Source organism: Arvicanthis niloticus, chromosome 16 (assembly GCF_011762505.2).
Source record: "Arvicanthis niloticus isolate mArvNil1 chromosome 16, mArvNil1.pat.X, whole genome shotgun sequence".
Lineage (NCBI taxonomy): Eukaryota > Metazoa > Chordata > Mammalia > Rodentia > Muridae > Arvicanthis > Arvicanthis niloticus.
Genome location: NC_047673.1, coordinates 7185796 through 7207802, shown reverse-complemented (window position 1 = coordinate 7207802; position 22007 = coordinate 7185796). Strand labels below are relative to the sequence as shown.

The 22007-nt window shown below is 45.3% G+C and overlaps 1 protein-coding gene across 2 annotated transcripts in view; it reads right to left on the bottom strand.

Moving 5' to 3' along the window:
- Positions 1 to 22007, bottom strand: part of LOC117721690 (uncharacterized) — a 49786-nt gene that overhangs the window by 7027 nt on the left and 20752 nt on the right. The window contains exons 2-4 of one of the 2 annotated variants that reach the window (XM_076913813.1): positions 2662 to 4039; positions 1939 to 2068; positions 375 to 530 (exon numbers count right to left, since the gene is read on the bottom strand). The gene's annotated coding sequence lies outside the window, so the exon portion shown is untranslated. Of the gene's footprint in view, positions 1 to 374; positions 2069 to 2661; positions 4040 to 22007 lie in introns of both variants that reach the window. The other variant, XM_076913814.1, reaches the window with a different exon arrangement.

Below are 22007 nucleotides of genomic sequence, written 5' to 3'. Positions count from 1 at the left end.
CCTGTAGCAGCCCTATTACAGTGTTCTTGGTTGCACTCCTTACGGTGCAGAGTGGGCAGGAATTTTCCTATTTATACACCTTAATGTGCAGAGGGGGCTAGAGCACATGAGAGGGGGTGAGAGACAGCCTGTCTGAGCAAGGAGGAAGCCGAACTTAAAGAGGTGGAGGGAGTGTCCCATCATTGCTCAGGAGTATTCTGGCTACTGTCAGGTCAGCAAGAAGGAGCTGCAGCTGGCGCTCCGCTTCGCATTCTGGCTAACTAGTGAGGAGGCCCTCCCTTTCAGGCAGACCAGGAAGGGCACGATCCCCAATGAGGAAATGTGGGGCACAGAGCAAAGTTACATGACTGAGAACCCAGACTGTACGTGCTCACCCAGAGACTCTGAGCTGCTTTGAACATCCCAACGCACGCCGCCCACGCTGACATTCAAAGTTTACTTTTCTATTGTAAAGTTCGGCTAGATGTTTCCTGCAGGCCCACTCGTTCCAGCCGCTCTCTCTCTCGCTCTCGGTGACAAGTCAGGAGGATCTGCGGCAATTCAGAAATTAGTGAAATTTTATTCCTGGTGGGGGCACTGGATTAAGAGGCTGGGAGAGTGTGAAGCTAGTCAACGTGTAATTGCATGATAAGGCTCTCACGAGGAATTTATTGGCCAAGTTGCTATTTCTATTCCTTCCTAATCTCGTTTAGCACATTCGTTCTGTGCAATCTGTCTTCATAATCTCCTGTAGCAGAATGGCAGCCAATGGAAGCTCGTGTGTTTGGAGAGTACAGGAAATATGCAGAAGTGTGATAAACTGATGCTAATTACCCATATTTAGGACACCAAGTGCAGAAGATCAAGGTTTACAAATAACAAGCCAGAGCCAATGATGATGGCTTCCTTGTGTGGAATGTATCGGAGGGGACCAGATAAGGGTTTCACGGGCAGCGGGGATTTATTGGTCAAAGGCTGTACCTTCCACTTCCCCACTTTTATAGCAGTAAATTATTTCGGCTAAATTCGCCAGAACATCACTCTTTCATTTGGCGATGTGCCGTGACTTGCTCTTTCTTTGTGTCCATTCAATGCAAATCCTTGTAGTTTCACATCAGCTGATAAGAAACAAATAATTGAAGTAATAGGTAATTCCCTTCACACCGTGCATATAGGAGGGTCCCTGGAAAAATGAGCCGAGGCAAAGAGCCGGGGCTGAAAGCAAAGCAGCTTCACCTTCAGCCCTCAGACCACTCGGCTATTACTGTGAGCTCTGCGTTGGCTCCTGCGTGTGGCATGGCCTGCTTGCTCTTGAGGAGACTCACTTCCAGCATGGCACCGACAGAGCTGATGCTCCTGTCTGGAATCCTGATCAGATGATGATGATGATGATGATGATGATGATGATGATGACAACCATCAAATAATATCCAAGCATAGTGTTTCACCCCTCACCACCTCAGCAGGACTTTGTTTGCCATCAGCCCTGTTCCCTGTACAACTCTTGGCTCTGAGACCAGACACAGAGGGGTTAGCCTGGGAAGCTGGTGACAGGTGGAGGATGAGGGTGGAGTTCTTAGCACTGCAGTAGTTGCTTCCTCTGGCCCTGAGAGAACACTGCACAGTTACCTGCTGCAAACCTAACCGTCTGTTTTACCTTTCGTATATTACCTAAACGTACCTAAACGTACGTAGCCCAAGGGCTTGCTTTATTCTTTGAGAACTTGCTAGGGTTTGTGTGTAGCCTTTTCAGTTGGTAGTGGAGACATTCAGTGGCGAGGGGCATTCTCTCCTAGATACATGCGGCAAAATAATGCTCTTGAGATAAAAAGAGCCATGCTCCAGTGTGGGGGAATGATTTACAACACCTAAATAAAAGGGGATTAGGAAGAATAGTTGATCTTGCCACAAATTATTTTTATTCTCGACCATATGGATCATGAATTCTTTCTCGCTTACCTCCACGAGCATGCGTGCTTCCTTGGCATTTCAGCAAGCCCGGGGTGTGCTTCTTTATTCCATGCACCACTGTGGAAGGGGGAAAAGGAATGCCAGGGAGTGGCTGCTGAATCTGAGGGTGCATCAGGCTCTACAGAGGATGAAAACATTCCATGTGTGCATCTTAGAACCCAAAGCAATTGGGGCGAGAGGTTTAATTAACAGAATAATGAGTCTGTAACGTTTTGCCAAAAATATTTTAAAACCACGCCTGTTGTTCTGAGAGAGGTAACTTGTTATGAATTTGCAAGCATGCTAACAATAGTCTGTAGTTAACACAACATACACGCCGGGCATGGTGTATATTTAGCTGGGCCCAGTGGCATGAGCCTTTCATCTCAGGATTTGGGAGGCAGAGGCAGGAGGACCTCTGTCAGTATGACAACAGCTTGATTTATATAGTAAGTTCTAGAACAGCCAGGACTGTATATAGAAACCCTGTTTCAAATAACCACACTACTACTGCTACTACTGCTGATGATAATAATGATAATTTACTTGTTGGGGAAAACAAATATTCTCCCATTAGGAATAGTTGAAGGTGGGGGTGCAGTTCAGGTTTCCTGGGACATACATTGATTACAGAAAGACTCCATTGCTCAAGTCATTTGACAAGTTCACATTCCCAGAAGCCCATTGATCAGCCCCACAGGAACGTTCCTGTGTCACAGTGAAGTGAGTTACCTGGGCCATGGTTGGCTTCTGAGTTGACTTAGATCTGCAGAGCCAGTGAGGTGATGTGTATTCCCATCTGCCTTTCTCCCTCGGTTACAGGAAGTTACTTCACAGGTCTGACTAGTGTCCAGCTTTGCCTATATGTGTCTTGTATGCATTGCTGAGACATCTTCACGGCTCCTTGAGGCCACTGGTTGTCTGTGAAAGTTAGTAACTCTTATTTTCAGAACACTCTAAGTTCAGAAGACATTAACCAATCAAGCTGCACCAGTGGAAGCTGATTTTAAAATTCTTTTTAAGTGAATTATTTCCTTTTCATTTGGTTTGTGTCCTTGAAGACAGACACAGGAACCAGTTTTGACCTCACAGAGTATCTCTGGGTAAACATGAAATAGCATAAAGAGAGAAAAGTTATTAGATTATTATTAGTATGTGTGTATGTATGTGTGTGTGTATGTGTGTATGTGTGTATGTATGTATGTGTGTATGTATGTATGTATGTATGTGTGTATGTATGTATGTATGTGTGTATGTATGTGTGTATGTGTGTATGTATGTGTGTATGTGTGTATGTATGTATGTATGTATGTGTGTATGTATGTATGTATGTATGTAAAGTATGTATGTATGTATGTATGTAAAGTATGTATGTCCCCTTCAAGTATGTATGTGGGCCTCTGCAGGTATGATAATGTGTGGGTGAGTGTGAGCACGTGTGTGCCCTCACAGGTGTATGTAGGTGAGTTTGTTCACACAGGAGTGGGCAGGTATCTGTGCATATGTGTGTCCCTTAAGGTGCATATAGGCATGTGTGTATATCCTACAGGTATGTTTGGGTATGCAGTTATGAGCAGGTATGGGCTCGTGTGTGTGTGTGTACCTGAAGGTATGTGTAGGTTTGTTTGTGTGCAGGTGTATATGCACAGTTGTCTGTGCAGGTTTGTGTCCTGACAGGTGTGGCAGGTATATGGAAAGGCGTGTGTGTGCATTGTTCACCGGTGGGTTTGCACCCTAGCGGCCTGCAGCAGAGGGCACTTTTGTATTCCTACCCGAGTGAAGCCCAGGAGAACAGGAAACCAGAGAGGTGCAGAGAAGAGTAAACCAGAGGAATGGTCTAGAGCAATGTCTTTCTGGGAACCCGCTGCTCTCCCTATACCCCTGAAAGTGATCTCAGTGCTTGCCCACTGGGGTTGGGGTGGGGCGGGCACCGTGATGTTCATACACCGACTGCCCATTCAGAAGCCCACGATTACTCAGCACAGGATTTTTCCTCATCAGCCTGGCTTTCAGGAGCCCTCTTCCTCCTCTTGCTGGACCGTCTTCACACATGCAGAGGAGGCGCCCATCGCTCATCTTGAATCACGCTGACAGCGTTGGTTCCGGGTATCTGAAACAGACGGAACTCTGGTGATTGGCTGAGAACTGGCTAGGGATCACTGGGGATAACGCACGTGTGCCTCAAGTGCAGAAATACATTCTCAGCTCCAACGACTCCAAACAGCTCCCAAGGAAAACAAGCAAACTGAACACGTGGGACTTTCCTGACGTCATTCACCTCGAGACAAGACTGCCACTCCATGTCACTTCCAGCCACATCTCTTCAGTTTTTTATGTTTGAAGAAGTAGAAAGGTTCTCACATCTTAGCCTGTGTGGCAGTTGGTCCTCCACTCATTCTGCAGCCGCAGGGACTGACGGGTCACCACAGGTCTCCTCTACAGACACATGAGGCTTGCCCTGGTGTCTACACTTTAGAGGTGGAATAAATACCAGGCTGAGCCGATCATTATCTTCGAGTTGATGTGTTAAATGAGGCCGTTGCTTTAGAGGTTGTAAATGACAAGACTTTTCCTGTTACAGTAATTTCTGCCTATTTCCTGTTTGATATGTCAGACCCTCATGAAAAAGTCCAAATTTGTCGGCTTGACATACATTAGCACTCCCCCCCTCCAAATTCTAGCTTAACTACTGTTTGCCTAGACGTCAGTCTACACCTGTGGGGTTTACCTCTCGAGGCCTCTGAGAGGTCCCCAGCCTCAACTCCAGACAGCACTGGTGTTTCAGCAGCTAAAGTGGGTGATTACTGGCATATTTACTGTAATTGATAAAAATCACAGGGAATGACACTTTTATTACTCACTGACACCAAACCAAAACCTACAATAGATGGCTATGCCTACAGGTCTATTTAAAAAAAAAAAATACCCTTAAAAAAATCAGAACTTCTCGCTAGTCCTTAATCCTGTGGGGTTATCTGGCCTCGTTTTAGTATACTGTGACTCTCTGACCTCAGGGAATTCCCTAGACTTTGGACCTGTTTGGGGGGGGGGGACATTAAATGAGCATCCGGGAAAGATGCTTAAAGACTGGGGACATAGGAATGTACTAGGCAAGATCTGAGAGGCAGTGTGGACAGAACTCTGGATTTGAGCTGAGGTGTTTCCTGATATCCATGTGCTTGCTGCTGGGGTGCAGGCCAGTGTCTATAGATCCCTTCTGTCATGGACCACTGAACCAGGCAGCCTAAGCAATAGAACACAGCCTCTGAGGAAAGGAAACACATTCACTTCTCCACAGCATCCATCTCCTTCTCCTTTTCCTCCTCCTCCTCCTCTTCCTCCTCCTTTTCCTTGTCCTCTTTCTCCTCCTCCTCTTCCTTCTCCTCTTCAGAGGACCTTGCTTACCTGCCCAAAGACTCATGTGAGCAATAACTATCTGCACAGGCTAGAGCAGAAAAAGAAGTTGCTATCAGTCATGATGTGGGTCACAAAGAAAAATGTTGTTGAAAACTGGACTGCAGGGGCTTGGAGGGGGCTGCAGGGGCTTGGAGGGCTGCAGGGGCTTGGGAGGGGCTTCAGGGGCTTGGGGGAGGGTTGTAGAAACAGAGGAATCTGTCACGACGGGAATCCTATCACAGGAGGCCTAGAATGCCACCCTGTATGCTCAGTACTGTCCAGCTTGTCAGTCACAGGACCTGGAGGCAGAAAGCTGATGAATTACCAAACCATTAAGAGAGGAGGAGGGGAGAAGACTGAAGTGCACTCTTTAGGGTTTGGGCTTCCACAGCTGAGAGAGAGAATGCAACAGAGACAAGGCAAGACTAGGGCGGCTCGAAAATAACCAGAGATTTGAATGAGAAAGTTAGCTGTTAGGCAAATATGTAGCCAGGTGAGAGAGGCTCCCAGTTGAATTCCTGTTAGTAGAATTAGTTCTTGGGAGCTACAAAATGTCAGGGTAGGTCGAAGCCATGTAAGGTATTGTAAGGTATGGTAAGGTATGGAGGAAGCAGGATGGTCTCCATGGGAATGCTTGGCCCTGGCCAGGACTGGGCACTGGTGTTGACGTGAAGGGGGCCTTAGGGCCTGAGATGTTAGAAGGGGAGGAGGCTGGTGAGGGCGGAGTGATGGGGGTCTGGGGAATGGACATGGCAGTTTGGCCTTGAGTGTTTAGTGGGGTCAGAGTTCACCAGGTGTCTGCCATTGCCTTCACAGACTCCTTGTTCTTCATCTCATCCTCAAGGGCAGTTCTTGCTCACTCTGTGAGCTATATATTGGATTTAAGCCTTAGCTCTGGACCTGGGTGCTTCACAGTTCAACTTCCTCCCACTGTCCTAGTACTGAGGACCACTGTGAAACCAGGCAGATGGGGATTCAGGGGAAGATGGAAGGACCACCTTTACCTCAGACAGTAAAGAGGAGGGTGGAGAAGTGACCTATGCTAACACAACCCAGGCACCAGACACTTTAAGCTTTCAGTTAATTCTCAGAATAAAGGTAAGGGGAAAGTTTTCAGTGTTAGTGCTATCAAAAAAAAAAGGTAAAGTTCTGAAAACATAGCTAACGCACAAACAGGCTCACACAGCACCCTAAATATATATCCCATGCCTGCATTCACCCAGAGAGGCTACTCTCTGCACAGAGGCCCAGCCCAGGAGTTTGTTCTGCACCGGGACAATGTAAGGACAATCTTGAAGGATCAAGCTTGAGTCTGGGGGATGACACAGCTGGCAAAGTGCTTGCCATGTAAGAATGAAGACCTAGCTCCATTCCTAGCAGCTCGGAAAAAGCCAGGCCTAGTGGCATCTGTCTCTAATCTTCGTGCTGACGAAGAAGAGAGGTGGATTTCTGGGCCTCGGTGACAAGCCAGTGTAGCTGACTAAGGCGCTCCAGGTTCAGTGAGAGATCCTGTTTCAAAAACTAAAGTGGAGAGCAACTGAAGAAGGCACAGGGCACTGACCTCTGACCTCCACATGCACATGCACATGTGTGCATAAGCACACAAACACATGCACATACACACACACACACACACACACACACACACACACACAGCACACTCACTCACTCACACACACACACACACTCACACACAGCACACTCACTCACACACACACACACACACACACAGCACACTCACTCACACACACACACACACACTCTCTCTCACACACAGCACACACACACACACACACACACACACACACACACTCACACACAGCACACTCACTCACACACACACACACACTCTCTCACACACAGCACACTCACTCACACACACACACACACACACACAGCACACTCACTCACACACACACACACACACACTCTCACACACACTGTCTCACACACAGCACACTCACTCACACACACACACACACACACACACTCACACACAGCACACTCACTCACACACACACTGTCTCACACACAGCACACTCACTCACACACACACACACACAGCACACTCACTCACACACACACACACACACAGCACACTCACTCACACACACACACACACACACACACTCTCACACACACTGTCTCACACACAGCACACTCACTCACACACACACACACACACACTCTCACACACAGCACACTCACTCACACACACACTGTCTCACACACAGCACACTCACTCACACACACACACACACACACACACTCTCTCTCACACACAGCACACTCACTCACACACACACACACACAGCACACTCACTCACACACACACACACACACACACTCTCACACACACTGTCTCACACACAGCACACTCACTCACACACACACACACACACACACTCTCACACACAGCACACTCACTCACACACACACTGTCTCACACACAGCACACTCACTCACACACACACACACACTCTCACACACAGCACACACACACACACACACACACACACACACACACACACACACACGATTAAACCAATCAGTGTTCCTTAAAAACTTGAAACATTCTGTAATGTGATGTCCAGTACACAATTTAAATTATTAGATATGTCAAGAAATAAGGAAATACGACTGTGAGAGAAATCAGCCAGAAGTATCAGAGTGAGGGGACCAAGGAAGTAAACTGAATCCATCACTATAAAGAGGGTAAGCCCTTGATGGGGAAAACGAGAGACAGACAGACTATGAAAGCCTGTGAAATGTCAAACCTGTGTGATCACAGTCTAAAACAAGCGTCTGTAAAGGCTCTGTCTACAGTGTTCTTGTCTGTAACTATAAAGGCATAAGGCCATGCTGCGTGCATTCCAGCCCTTTCCTGCAAGGCAGCCTGCAACTTCCCGAGTGGGTTCTGGGATGGCTTATCTTGGCTGTCAACTTGACATCGTCTGGAGTCAACTAAAACAGAAGCTACTGGACCCCCTTGTAAGGGATTTTTGTTTTGCTTTTTGAGACAGGGACTCTCTAGCTGGCCTGGAAGTCACAATGCAGACCAGACTGGCCTCAAACTCAGAGATCTGCTTGCCTCTGCCTCCCACGTGCTCTTTCTTATTCAGATTATTTCAAACAGGAGGACCTACCATGAATGTGATAGGCACCTTCTGGTAGCAGACAGGATGTGGAAGGGACAAGAGAGGCCCAAGGCTGGATTGCATGTTGCTCTTTGCAGTTGCCTGAGGACCTGAATTCAGCTCTCAGCATCCACTGGGTAGCTCACAATGCCTCTAACACCAGCTCTTGGGGATCCAACCATTATGGCAGCTACACTCTTACAAAACCCCACACACATTTACACTTGCTGAAACATAAAATATATCTTAAAATGAAATTAAAAAAAAAAAAAAAACAACCAGGAATGGCTTTTTTGCCTGCTGTCCCTCACGCTCAGGAGCAGGTTCACCTCTCCTGCTGCTTGAGATTCCTCTGATATTAGACTGGAGAGCAGCAACTCTGCAGGAACCCCCTAGGCCTTCTGCGCCAGACTGGGAGTGCTGCCTTCGTGTTGTGACATAGCGCCACTGTTGGACTTCAAGGCATCGTCCTGTGAGCCGATCTGACAGATACCTTTTAAATCTATATATTAGTTCTATGGGTTCTGTTTCTTTTCAGAACTCTGACTAACACAGGTCCTGAGGGTACACTGACACCACACTCTCTCCAAGACCTGTTGGCAGACCACCCAGTGAGGCAGCTGCCAGTCCCGTGAAGCCACCACATTGAACCCTGATATCCTAAGCTGCACCAATCAATATAAACCAATCACTTGGTGAAGCTCCATGGCTTTGAAGTCTTCGAATCCATTTTGTAAAAGTCTGACTTTTTCTTTAAAGATGTATTCGTTTATTTTATGTATATGAGTACACTGTTGCTGTCTTCAGACACCAGAAGAGGGCAGACAATCTCATTACAGATGGTTGTGAGCCTCCATGTGGTTGCTGGGAATTGAACTCAGGACCTCTGGAAGAGCAGTCAGTGCTCTTAATCACTGAGCCATCTCTCTAGTCTCCCCACCACCACCACCCCCACTTGGTTTTCTTTTTGTGTGTGTTTTGTTTTTGTTTTTGTTTTTTTTTAATGTTGAAAGATTTGTCTCAACTTCTGGAACCTGCAATGGCTCAGGGTCTCTAGAAGGAAGATTGTGCAGGAGGAAGCCAGGTGAGACGGTCTTTTTCTTCACTCTGTTAGTTAACATGTGAGATAAACAGGAGGGCTTCACCTATGCGTAGGGGTCCTTGGAGCTTCATGAGCCAGGACTTAGTCAGTTTGTTATACATGCAGAGTGTTGGCACATGCCTGCTCCTCACACAGGTGACCAGGCCTGGGTACCTGCTCCTGGGTAGGCATCAGTATTTCCAGGAACTGCACGAGTGAGCCTGGCATGCACCTCCCTTGTTGAGAAGCACTGGGGAACACATGCCCTAGCCAAATGCTATTGGAGGGATGGCTACCATGCACTGTGGACACTCAAGGTCTCCTTTTGCAGTTTTGTTGGTACTGATCTGGTACTATTCCAATACTGACCACTCTGTTCTTTTTAGATATGTAAAAACATCTCTCCCCCATTTTTCTTTATTTCATTGAAAGCAAGTTATACCATCAGATGACCCAAAATGTCATTTTTGGCTAGGTGTGGTGATGCATGCCAACATTCAAGAGACAGAGGCAGGCAGATCTCTGTGAGTTCGAAGCCAGCCTGGTCTACATAAGTTTCAGGTCAGCCAGGGTTACATAGAGAGATCCTGATTAAAACAAAAGAGTCGCATTTGCATGTCAAAACCCTAAATGTGGTAGGTACCATTCCCTGGTACTTGAGAGGAGCAGGTGGCAGGTGTCTGAGGGATGCCAGCTCTGAGCCAGTGGGCCATGGTAAAGTAATGATGTTGGAATCATGACACCTGATCTCAGAGGAGTGCTCCTGGTTGGCAAACCTGTCCTGGTAAGATGGTTCTGGGTCCACAGTCCTCTCATCCTTGTAAATAACACATTGTCGGGGTTTTACTCACGGTCACCAAAGTGAGTTGCCTTTTACATAATAATTTTATGCCAGGAACAGGTTTGGTTCATGGAACTTACTTTTTGCAAATCACATTGGGGCATCCCTTGAAAGAGTTTTGCTAACCTTGTTTGGTCTCTGACCTCCATGCTGATTTAGCAAATGATCCCTCAATCCTATGAGTCCATCTAATCAATTTCTCATTGAACCACTGTGTATCCTGAACCTCAGGCTGAAAGCCCTCACGTGGGCAAGCTGGAAATATGTGATCTCCAGAAGGTTTTCCTGATCTGATATTTAATAGGAATTTGAGTTTTTTTTGGTTAAGCTCTTTATCTGATTCTGAAAGCTGGCCACGAGTGCTTCACGTTCCAGCCTTTGTGTTCTTGCTATGTGAGGAGGTGACACTCTGGGAAGTACTGTGCCTGTCTGCACATGCCTGTGACACATGCTCCAGGTTCAGTTCAGCAGAGAGCATGAGATTACCCCACCACTGGTTGTCCTCCTATTTACCACCTTTGATTCAAGACAAATCTCTGAGCAGTTAGTTGAGCATGGTGACCTTTTGGGATGCACCTGTGGGTTTTAAGGAGAGTGTAGAAATTATATATATATATATATATATATATATATATATATATATATATATCATATACATACACATCATATACACATACATATATACCCAGCATGGGGTTTCCTCTATTCAGGTTCCGAACCTTGGACAGTGTCTTGCCATAAAAGACTTCTAAACTGATTGATTCTGATATCTCTCAATCTATTCCTTTCTGTTTGCAGGAACTTTATGCCTGTTTTTGGCCACAGTTGTTCCTTTTGACTTTATTTGGGGTCTTTTGCTTCAGCATTAAACGTTTAATTAGTGATGGGGAATGATACATTACCAGTAACTGCATAGACCCTGGGAGAATTTCTGCCCTGAGTGCCTCAGAGTGTGACTTATGAGTCACTGAAAACTTTGAGTCATCTTTCCACGGCAATCCCTTGGCTGCCTCTTCCTGGCTGTAAGTAAGGGCTCGTGTCTGTGGATGGAGTGCAATGCTAACACGCAGTCCTCAGCCAGCTGTGATTCTCTTGTGTCCTCTAGGCATGTGCTGGTGTGGAAACCCAGCTACAGCCACCTCAGCATCACTCGGTCACTTGCCTCTCACAGCGGCTGTTGGTGGAGGTGGGGGAGTGGTTAAGAACAACCACAGCTGACCTGAAAACATGTGTGACATTTTCTAAAACAAGAATCTTACCATCTAGGGACGCTATAGTGAATATTTATGGACCGTAGGCTGTCAGTCTAGAGGTGAGATGAGGAAGAGGTGGGGCGGGTAGATGCGGATGCTTCTCCGTGCATGGATAACATCTAATGCAGCAGCTCCAAAGATTTCAGGAGAACAGACTTTGCCTCATGACTTAGCCTGGAAGGGCTCACATCTCTTCCGTCTTGAATGGGTCGGTTGGACTGAAGCCCAGTGTGATGTGGCGTGGCAAAGCTCCATGCTCAGAATCGCAGAGGCAGAGGAGCTAAAGCTAGCTTGCCTTCTTCACAAAGAACCAAGAATGTAGGAGATAAGGGACAAAGGAAGGACCCTGTGAGAAAGGCAGAACGTCGCTCTAATGCAGCCGGCAATGCGAAGCCTCAGGACAGATTACAAGGCAAAGCAGTAGAACAGAAGCAATCGCGCATGCGCTCTGTACAGCCGGCAGGGTGACGTGGGTATGGCGTGGAAGTTGCTTGCTTTAAAACTTGGAAACTAGGCATACATGCCTGCAGAGCACTATATACATAATAAATAAATAAAACTTGGAAACTGAGCAAGGCCTAGCCAAATTCAGTGTTCTGAAAAAAATTATTTCCGTTTTTTTTTTCCATTTTCAGAACCCCCCTAAGATGAGAATTAGGTGATAGAGGAGAGAGGAGGAGAGAGGAGGGAGGAAAAAGAAGGGGGGGGAACCTATGAACAATCCAGTCTGTGGGCCCGAGGAAGGGGAAAGGGTGAGAAGACAAAGCTGAGGACAAATGCACAGAATCATAAGAAAAACACTGGTTCTTACAGCAGAGGCCCAAAGGCCCAGATTACAGAATTAGGTTCTGAATTGACGCTCTGAAACCCAGATGGAGAACTGTTAGTCTAGGAGGACCCTCTCCAGCCTGGTATTGGCAGCTATCCCACCTCCAACACAGAAAACTAGGCTGGATGGACAGTGAAGGCTGAGACCACAGACACAGACTAGAGGAAGGAGAAAACAGAAAGCAATGGTTGAGCCAAGTCCACAGACTGGATTTTGGGTCCCTCGACCCCACCCAGCACCAAGAGTGAAGCTGGCCAGTGCAGAATTCTCTGCAGAAGCAGAACTCGTGAAGGGGAGATAACCATAAGTAGATGATATTTGAGTGCTCCTGCATCAAAACATTTAAATGGTAGCCCGGGTAAAAGCTTCCAGGTGTCAGGTAGCCCACACCCGAGGCTCCCGCCAGATTTCTTAATGCCTTGCTTTAAAATACTAATACATATTAACGGTTGCTAGACATTCACAGAGGAAAAACCTCCATGTGAAAGATTGCATCGAGAACTAACAAGAGGAATCAGAAAAGGTAAAACGGAAAGTGTTTCCTAGAAAATAACTCAGGAAGAAGGTATTTAATTCATAAAAACAAAATTCATACAATATTTTAAAGGAAAATATGAACTCAGAGAAAAAAGGCCTGGGCATATAAGTACGACCACCAGATAAAACAGATGTGGAACAAGGGAATGATATCCACAGGGACTGTGTGGTTAAAAAGAAACCAGACGAGAAAGAGAAATATAGGAGAGAAGAAAATAATGAAAATCACAAGATGATACAGAAGTTATCACCCTAATAAGAATTGTACAAAGAGAAAACAGAGAAAAGAGCTTTTAAAGACATGATTTACATAGATTTCTTAGAATCGAAGTGTATGATTTTCAAGACTGAAAAAAAAACACATCAAGTTCCCAGCACAATAGATAAGAAAAGTCTCGTGGTCCATACACATGGCTGTGCAGTTAAAAACAACAACAACAAACTAAAGAACTAAAAACCTAGAAAGGCTGTAGATTGGACTTAAAGCCAGAGAAAAAAATTAGGTCACATGTAAAGGACCAGGAGCCAGCTTAGAGGCATTGCCCACAGACTCCTGGTGGCTGGCAGCTTCCCATTAAGAACCAAGCAGTGTCTGAGCTCCCTGTGTCCACCATCACACCACGTGATAGCACGTGAAAAACGTAGAGCTACTTTCCTCTACCTCAAGCCTGACAGGAAATCGTTCAGTACAAATATGACAAAGGACGGACAGGACTGGTTCCTGAAAACTACAGAAGATCACGAAGAGAAAAAGAAAATAAGAGTCTTTAATACGTGGGTTAGAAGATCGATATGGTGAAGACATCAATGTCTTCAAAATTCCTCTGCAAATTATAGAAAATCCCAAAGTTGCAGAGAGAGTATGTCATGCTCTTGTCTTTTCAGGGATTGACTTGTCTTGTCTTACAAAGGATTGGACTCAGAGCCTGGTGCATGCCAGGCAAACACTCTACCACTGACCTGGAAGGAGAAGGTCTTGGTAGGTTAGCTAGGTGGGCTCAAACCTTTGCTCCTCCTTCCTCAGCCTCCTGAGCAGCATCCCTGTCCAACAGAAGAAACTTCTTTGCTTCTCTTTATTTGAGGGGAAGGTTAAAAATTTTATATGGAAATTCAAAATACATAGAGGAACTAAAAGGCCTTATTTCTGGGAAACAAAACTAGGAAACTTACTCTACCTGTCTGTGAGGCATATAGGAAAAACACACCAGGACTGTGCAATGTTAGCACAAAGACAGATCAGTAGATCAGTGCTGCAAACTGAGCCATAAAAGTAGAACTAGGAACATATGGCCAGTTGATTTGGAGGGAGGGCACCTTACTTACTTACAGACAGGGTCTTAGTATGAAGCCCTGGCTAGCCTTGGTCAAGCATCTACTCTCAAACTCATCTTCTTGCCATAGTTCTCAGGCTAGGATTATGGGTATAACCAACCACATCTAACTATTACAATTGGTTTTTTTTTTTTTTAAGATTTTAATTTTTTATGTATAGGAGTGCTTTGCCTGTATACATGTCTATGTACCACATTTGTGTCTGATACCCAAAAGAGGTCAGAGGGGAGTACCAGCTCACATGGGACTGGAGTTACAGATGGTTGTTAGCCGCTCTGTGGGTGCAGAAATCGAACCAGGGTCCTCTGCAAGAACACAAAGTGCTCAACCACCGGGCCATCTCCACGCCCCTTGATTGAATTGACATTGGACAGATGCTGAGGCAGGAGAAAGGAGAGGATGGTGTCTTCAAAATACCGGATGAGAACAAATAATCCTGTGCAAAAGATAGGACCTTCCCTCACACCATGAGCCACTGCGTGAACAGGGACCACATGATGGTACATGTCCTTTGACAAGAACTCCCTGTGTCCTGACTACTGGAGAGTCCACTTGCTCATGGGATATTGAGAACTCTCAATATGGCTGCTTCAAAGAGACACTGCTTTATTTCATTTGTGTTTATTCTGAGACAGCTCCAGCTGACCTAGAATTCACTGTGGAGAACAGGCTGGCCTAGAACTTATAGTGTGATTCTCCTGCCTCAACTTCTTATGTTCTGGGGTTACAGTTGTTGTATACTCCTTGTTTTTCTTTATTTATTTTAAGTGGATATCTGCTAAATGTATTTGTTTTAGATTTGTTTATTTTCTTTGTTTGGCATTTTTCCTGCAAGTACGTCTGTACACAGTGGTACATGCTATGCTGTTGGAGGTCAGAAGCGGTAGTTGGAGCCCCAAGAACTGGAGTTACAGGTGCTTGTGAGCCATGATGTGGGTACTGAGAACCAAATCCAGTTACTTTGCAAGAGTAACATGTGGTCTGAACCACTGAACAGCCTCCTATGTGTGAAGTCTAAATAGCTGCATATAATAATTGGCTATTGAATTGAAAAGCAAATTCTGGGGTGAACTTGGGAAAGAAAATTATAGGAACTTGGAATTTGGCATAAGTTTCTTAATTATGATACAAAAAGTTCGGGGTACAAAAGAAACCAGTAAATGAGGTCTTCATCAAAACTTCTCTAAATGTTTCTTCTTCAAAAGACACAACATTTGCTGAACAGCCGTGCTGTGTTCAGAATGTATGAGCTCTCCAGCCGGGCATGATTCACACCTTGAGCCTCAGCATTTGGGATGCAGAGGAAGGCAGATCAAGGCTCTAAGGTCAGCCTCAGAGACAGTAGTAGATCCTGCCTCAAAAAGTAAAACAAAGTACCCCTTAAATTTTCATAATATAAAAATAACCCACAAACATGGTTAAAGCATAACAGAGAATTTCTCCCAAGATGTCAGGATGACCAATGAGCACCTGGGAAGAGGGTGCCAGGGTTGGTAGTAATTGGGAAAAAAAATTGAAACCACAGAGGGATAATACTATCTGTTCAATCATAGAGCTAAGATCGGAAACAAGTGTGGGTGTGGAGGTGGATAAATGGGCCCCTCAGGCCTGGCAACGTCATCACCTAAACTGAATAAATATGGCCAGGGAAAGGATCTGCTCAGTTAGTGCATCCTTGACAACGGCTTGGGGTTGACTCCCAGGACACATAAGAAGTAAATACACTCAAAAATCCCAGCACTGGGAAGTTGGAGATGGAAAGATCAGGAGTTCAAGATCACCCTCAGCTTCATGGGGAGTTTGAAGCAGCCTGAGGTAGATCTTGTCTCAAAAAAAAAAAAAAAAAAAAAAAAAAAAAAAAAAAAGCAATTTAAATTAAACAACCATATCATAGGATATGCCCTCTTACTTCTAGGGTCTAGCAGAAAGATATGAAAGCATGTGTCTTTACATGTACTTATATCCAAATTCATAAAGTAAAACTGAAAACAAGTATTTACCAATTGGTGAGTAAACAAACTGTGGTATATAGCCATACAGCAGAATAACAACAACAAACCAGAGAGAGAAAGAGAGAGAGAGAGAGAGAGAGAGAGAGAGAGAGAGAGAGAGAGAGAGAGAGCCTACTAATGCCCACACTATTATGTAGATGAATCTCAAAATTATTATGGTAAGTTAAAGAAATCAGGTTTTAAAAAAAGAAGAGAGAGAGAAAGAGAGAAAGCGAGATTATAAAAATTCCGCTGATAGAAACTTCTAGGAATTGCAAAATGTTCTGTAGTGATGAAAGGCAGCATGTGGTTGGTTGTCTGTGGATAGAAGCACTGAGGGGGACTGAGGAGAAGAAAAGAAAACTTGAGGGTGGTAAATTAAATTGTCTTGATTGTGGTCTTGCCATTTTGTTCAACTGTATCAGATTTATACTATATTAATATTTATACTATATTATACAGCTTATTTACAAATCAAGTATCCATAAACAAACTGCATTTTTTTTTTAGAAAGGTAAGGACTGGTCTCAAATAACACAATAGATGAGAAGACAAACTCTCAAGGGAATAGTGTCATACCAATATTTCACTTCAATCTTATACCCAGCTAAAATACCACTCTGGTTTTGCTGTCATTTAGAAGATATCACCTGCCAAAACAAGGGTAGAAAGCAAGGAGACAAAAACTGAGGGAATCGGTGGTTTTGGGGATGTAGCTCATCTGGTAGAGAGCTTGCTTAGCACGTGTGAGATTGGTTCCTTCCCCAGCACCACATAACTCAGATGTGTAGCACATGCCTGTCATGAGAGCACTCAGGAAAGAGAAACAGTAGGAACAAATATTCAAGACCATTTTAACAGAGAGTTGGAGACCAGTGTGAGATACACAAGATCAGCAGGGGGTCCACCAATTTGAGAGCCACATGGAAGAGAGATGGACCACTGTGTGAGGGCCGTGGTCATGTGGCACCCTCCAACTTGAAGCCAAGTAAACACACAATGGCCCTTGAAGGTCTGGCACCAAGCAGCTGAGCTGAGGGCACTCCTGCTCTCCTGCATGCGGCACTGTTTGTTTGTTCAGCAAGTAACAAAAAACTAAGCAGGTGAGCGATCTCACCAAACAAGGCCACGAGTGATGTTAGAGAGAACATAGTCCCACAGGAAAGGAAATACGATCCTGTTTTACCACAGGCTCAGCCATGAATAGTGCTGTCTATTCAAAACAAACTCCAAATGTCAATGGAACTAACCAGGATTCACCTGCTACGATGGGTGGAGGTGAGGAAGATGAGGGGGATAGGAGGTTGGTAGGGGCGTGGGAGGTTGGCTGGGGGTGTGGGGTGTGGATGAGGGTGGGGACCAAAACCGAAACAAAACAGGAAAAGTCTCAGTTGCACAAAGGTCTGACTGGGTAATGACTCAAGTGATAAGATCAACACTAAGCATTGCAGGCACAGGATGCAGAAATATGCATATAAAGACATGGGGGAGATGACCAAAGATTTAAGAAGCAGCTACTAGAAATTGCAGCTGGGGTAGGGGGAGCAAGGAGCTGCTGGGCACCTTGAAAGCCTAGCAGAGCTCTTGGTCTTTTGTACAATCTTCACGTGTATTACATTAGTCATAAATACTAGACCCTGTCTGCTCTAGATTCCTTAACGACACGTCCTTTGGCAGATGACCTAACTCCTGGTTTCTTTTGAGGGCCTGGTATAGTTAAGTTAGAGGGTGCACACTTAGCCTGCTGGAAGGCCCGGGGTTCGATCTCAGCTGACTGCTCAGAACTGTGGGAGGGTTGGAGAGCTGGTATCCGCTGTGTGGCATTGTCTCTGTACAATGTTCTTCCACAGGAGCAAAGGCCGTTTACAGCGGCACGTGTAATTCCACAAAAGAAATTGGATTAAGGATAAAAAAAAATGAGGTATGTCTAGCATGGCACCCTGGAATTGTTCACTCCTTCCTCTGGGACTGTGTCCCTGAGGGGTGGATTTCACATATGTGCTCACTGGTGCTGCCCTGACACGATGACCTCCCCTCCAGCCTTCTGTGACTCCCACCACACAGGCAGCAGATTATTAACTTGGGTGACCCAGGTCAACTGGAGGGCAGCTGCCCAGCTGTGTGAAAGGCTGCTGCTGAGGCTTGAGAGACACTACTCTGTGTGACAGCCTGCAGGACTGTAGCACCTGCTCTGGAGGTGGGGCAGGACCTCAGAATGCACACAGCATTTACCAGGAAAGATGGCTCACAGTCAACAGTGAACACCATGCCTTGAATTGTTACCCAGAGATAGCTCAAAGCCCTGACCCAGGACACTTGGTGGCTAGCAAAATCTTTGCAGACATACAGGTCAGGACATGGTCATCTTAGCTAGTGACTTCTGTCCTTTAAAGTGGTTTGGTAAAATGTGGTAATCACTCAGTCAGTAAAATGCTTACCATACAAGCATAGGGACCTGGTCTCCAGAACCCACTTAAAAAGACAGGTACACAAGTGCAACCTTGGTACTACCCAGTAACAGGCAGATCTCTGAGGTTCACTGGTCAGCTCTTACAGACTATTTGGTGAGGTCCAGGCCGAGGAGAGAACCTGTCTCAGAAACCAAGATAGACAATAACTAATGGTATCCAATGTTTACCTCTACATGCAAGTGTGTATACAGATGCATGTGCATCCTCCCCGGCATACAAATACTCCTACACTCACACATACACACAGGGAAAAAAAAAAAAAAAAACAGAAAAGAAAGGAAAGGGCCTTTAGATGCAGGCCCCCACGGGGGCCTTTATACACGGCAAAGATGGCTGCTACAAGCCAAGCAATGCCAAGTCCCAAGGCAGTGCCCGGGGAGTGTGGCCATGCCTTCCCATGTGCCAGAATAAGAACCTACCATGCTCACATCTCCAGCTTAGTCCTCTCCACAGAGCTGTGGAGGATAAGTTTTGTCCTGCAAGGATCCCTGCATGGCACTCTGTTATGGGAGCCCCAGAGACCAGCCTAGAGGGTGTCTGGCTGCACAGGCAGTTCACGTAATCCTCTGACTTGAAATAGTTCCAGCAGTCTGTGGACAGTTGGATTCTAATTCCAAATCTGCTTGGGACCTTTGATGTGCTCCTTCCAGGCGGAGGAGAGGTCCCTGAGGACCCCATGTCTGCTGGAGAGTATGCCTGTCACTAAAACTCTGCCTTTCTAGTATTTGTCCTTGGTAGTGGCTTCTCGTGTCTCTGACTGTGATTCTTCTCTTGCTTCTTGAAAACCTCTCACTTCAAATTCCTTTAACATTACATGTGTTTCTCAACCAGAGTTATATTCTCTATTTGTTCCTAAGGTCCAGACTTTGTGATAGACACATCATACAAGTTTTTTTTAAAGCATCTCCTCATTCATGTGCAATTAGAAGGTCGTGACAGAGCCCAGTGTCAGCTTCCTCTGCTCTGATGGGACTCTTCATAGTGAGGCTCTAAACCACCCCATAGATTTTTGCTGGGCATTGGGAGAGGAATCAGGTTGGAGTCAGATTCTACTTTTTTGCTCAAACATGGGTCTAGCAAACGCTCACCAGACAACAACGTCCCCCTACTTAATCCTCCTTAACTTTACTCAACAAAACGAAAGAAGAAAATACAATCTAAGGTAACCAAAAATCTTTTGTGCAAAGTAATTTAATATGACGTTGAATATCACTTTCAAAGGTAGCATTTTCTCTTACTCGTATACATTTGCTGAACATACAAAGCAAATTATTTGAAAAATAAAATAAAAATACAACACCGCTCAGATGCTGGGGTTTCAGGGCCTCGGTGGACTCATACCACATGGTTTTCCTTTCCTTTTGTGTAGGGGATGGGACTCTGGGGCTGACACATGCCAGGCTATAGCTGTACACTAGTCTAGCCCTCTGCTTTTCATGGGTTCCTGTACTCCCGGAGCTGACCGTCATGTGGTACAAACACCATCTCTGCCACTTGCACACTGCCCACAGCTCCAGGATTAGAGACACTGTCACCATCCTGCACCCAAGAACAGAAAGAACATGTTGGTCCACAACTGTTTATACTAGAGCCGATGGAATAAGATACGACTTAAAGTTGGGAACCTGCACAGCTTTTTTTGGAGGGTCTCTTCACACAGATAAATACACATCTGTTGAGGAGAGAGCAGATTTCCTGGTGTGCAGATCATTCGGCTCCAAATGTGACAGAAAGCTAATGACACAAGTGCCTGGCACAAGCACCAGAGTTCACACATTGCTAGTGTTCTGACATCCCTGATTTAAATTCGGTTACATTAATGAGGTAAAATTCCAATGTACAAAAATTCTTGCTCATTTAAAGGTAAATAAATAAATACTTCAGTCTGGTAAACTTTACTTTAAAGTTTACTTCAGTCTTTAAACTGAGAATACTATTAGAAATGCCATCTCAATTTTAAAACACTGACTATGAAATTTGGATAATAAAGTAAATTATCCACTCTGTAAGGGGAAATTATATAAAAAATTTTAAAAACTAATTAAACCAACACTTTATTATTCCAGAATGAATATGTTACCTCTGGCATTTATTTGCAGGAAAAATAAAATTGTTCTTCAAGCCACAGCTTAAATTAAGCTATGCAACTGCATAAAGACATAACCAACAACTTGTGTTTCTAGATGGATCTGTAAGCTGAGGTTTAATGCTGTGGTAAACAGTGCAAAATTTCACACTGTCCACAGCTCCTGGGCTAAGAGAAACACCCACCAGGTTTGTTATGCACTTTAGACCAAACAATTTAATATATATTTCTGTTATGATAGGTTGGCAATCATTTTAAAGCAGTATACAAAGATTAAAATAAATATTTTCACTTCACTCTTCAAAGAATAAAAATTCTCTACTGCAGGCGTGTCAGGCCTGTGACCCATGGGTCACATGCATCCCAGGATAGCTGACTACAGCCAGATGCATTTGAAGATAACAAGTTTGGGACACCTGCCTTATTGCTTATATATACTGTTCAGCTGAGCCCTGCCAGGTTGGGGTTGGCACTGGGTTTCCTGGTCTGCTCCACTTTCCCCCAGGGAATCAGTTTTAATGCCACAATTGTCTGTTGAAAACGTGGTTTCCTAAAGCTTGTTTGTCCCCTGCTGTCATTGGCTCCAAGTTCAAGCTCTTTGGCTAAGAGCTACTGCCTTCAGCGAGGTACTTGCTTCACAGGACCTCTGAGATGTCCTGAATTGCCAGTTCTCCATAAATTAAAAACCCTGCAGTGCTTCTCTGAGTTCACTGTGGGGGTCCCAAGGAACCTGTAGCTTGGGACCCCTGGGAGTAGAGACTAGAGTTGGAGCAGGCAGTGTGCACAGCTGGGTCCAGAGGGATGCACTCAGCAGCCTCCCGTGCTCCAGGCTGACACCTCTGCAGCCATGACCCATTTGGTGTTTAGGAGTTTCAGATTCGCAGGGCACACATTCAGACTCACAGGACATAATAAACCAGACGCCTGGAGAGAACTCTGTGGGGATCAGCTGATAACCCATCTCCATGGGAATCTCAAAACATCTAGACACCTCCGTGCCAGCGGCCCCCAGGATCCCTGAGCGGCTGGGTGAAATAACAGTTTAAAGATTTGCTTCAATGCAGACCATGGCAGCTCTTCCCTGCTTCACCTCCTTTCCAGGTGCCTGAAGTCCCCTAGTGCAA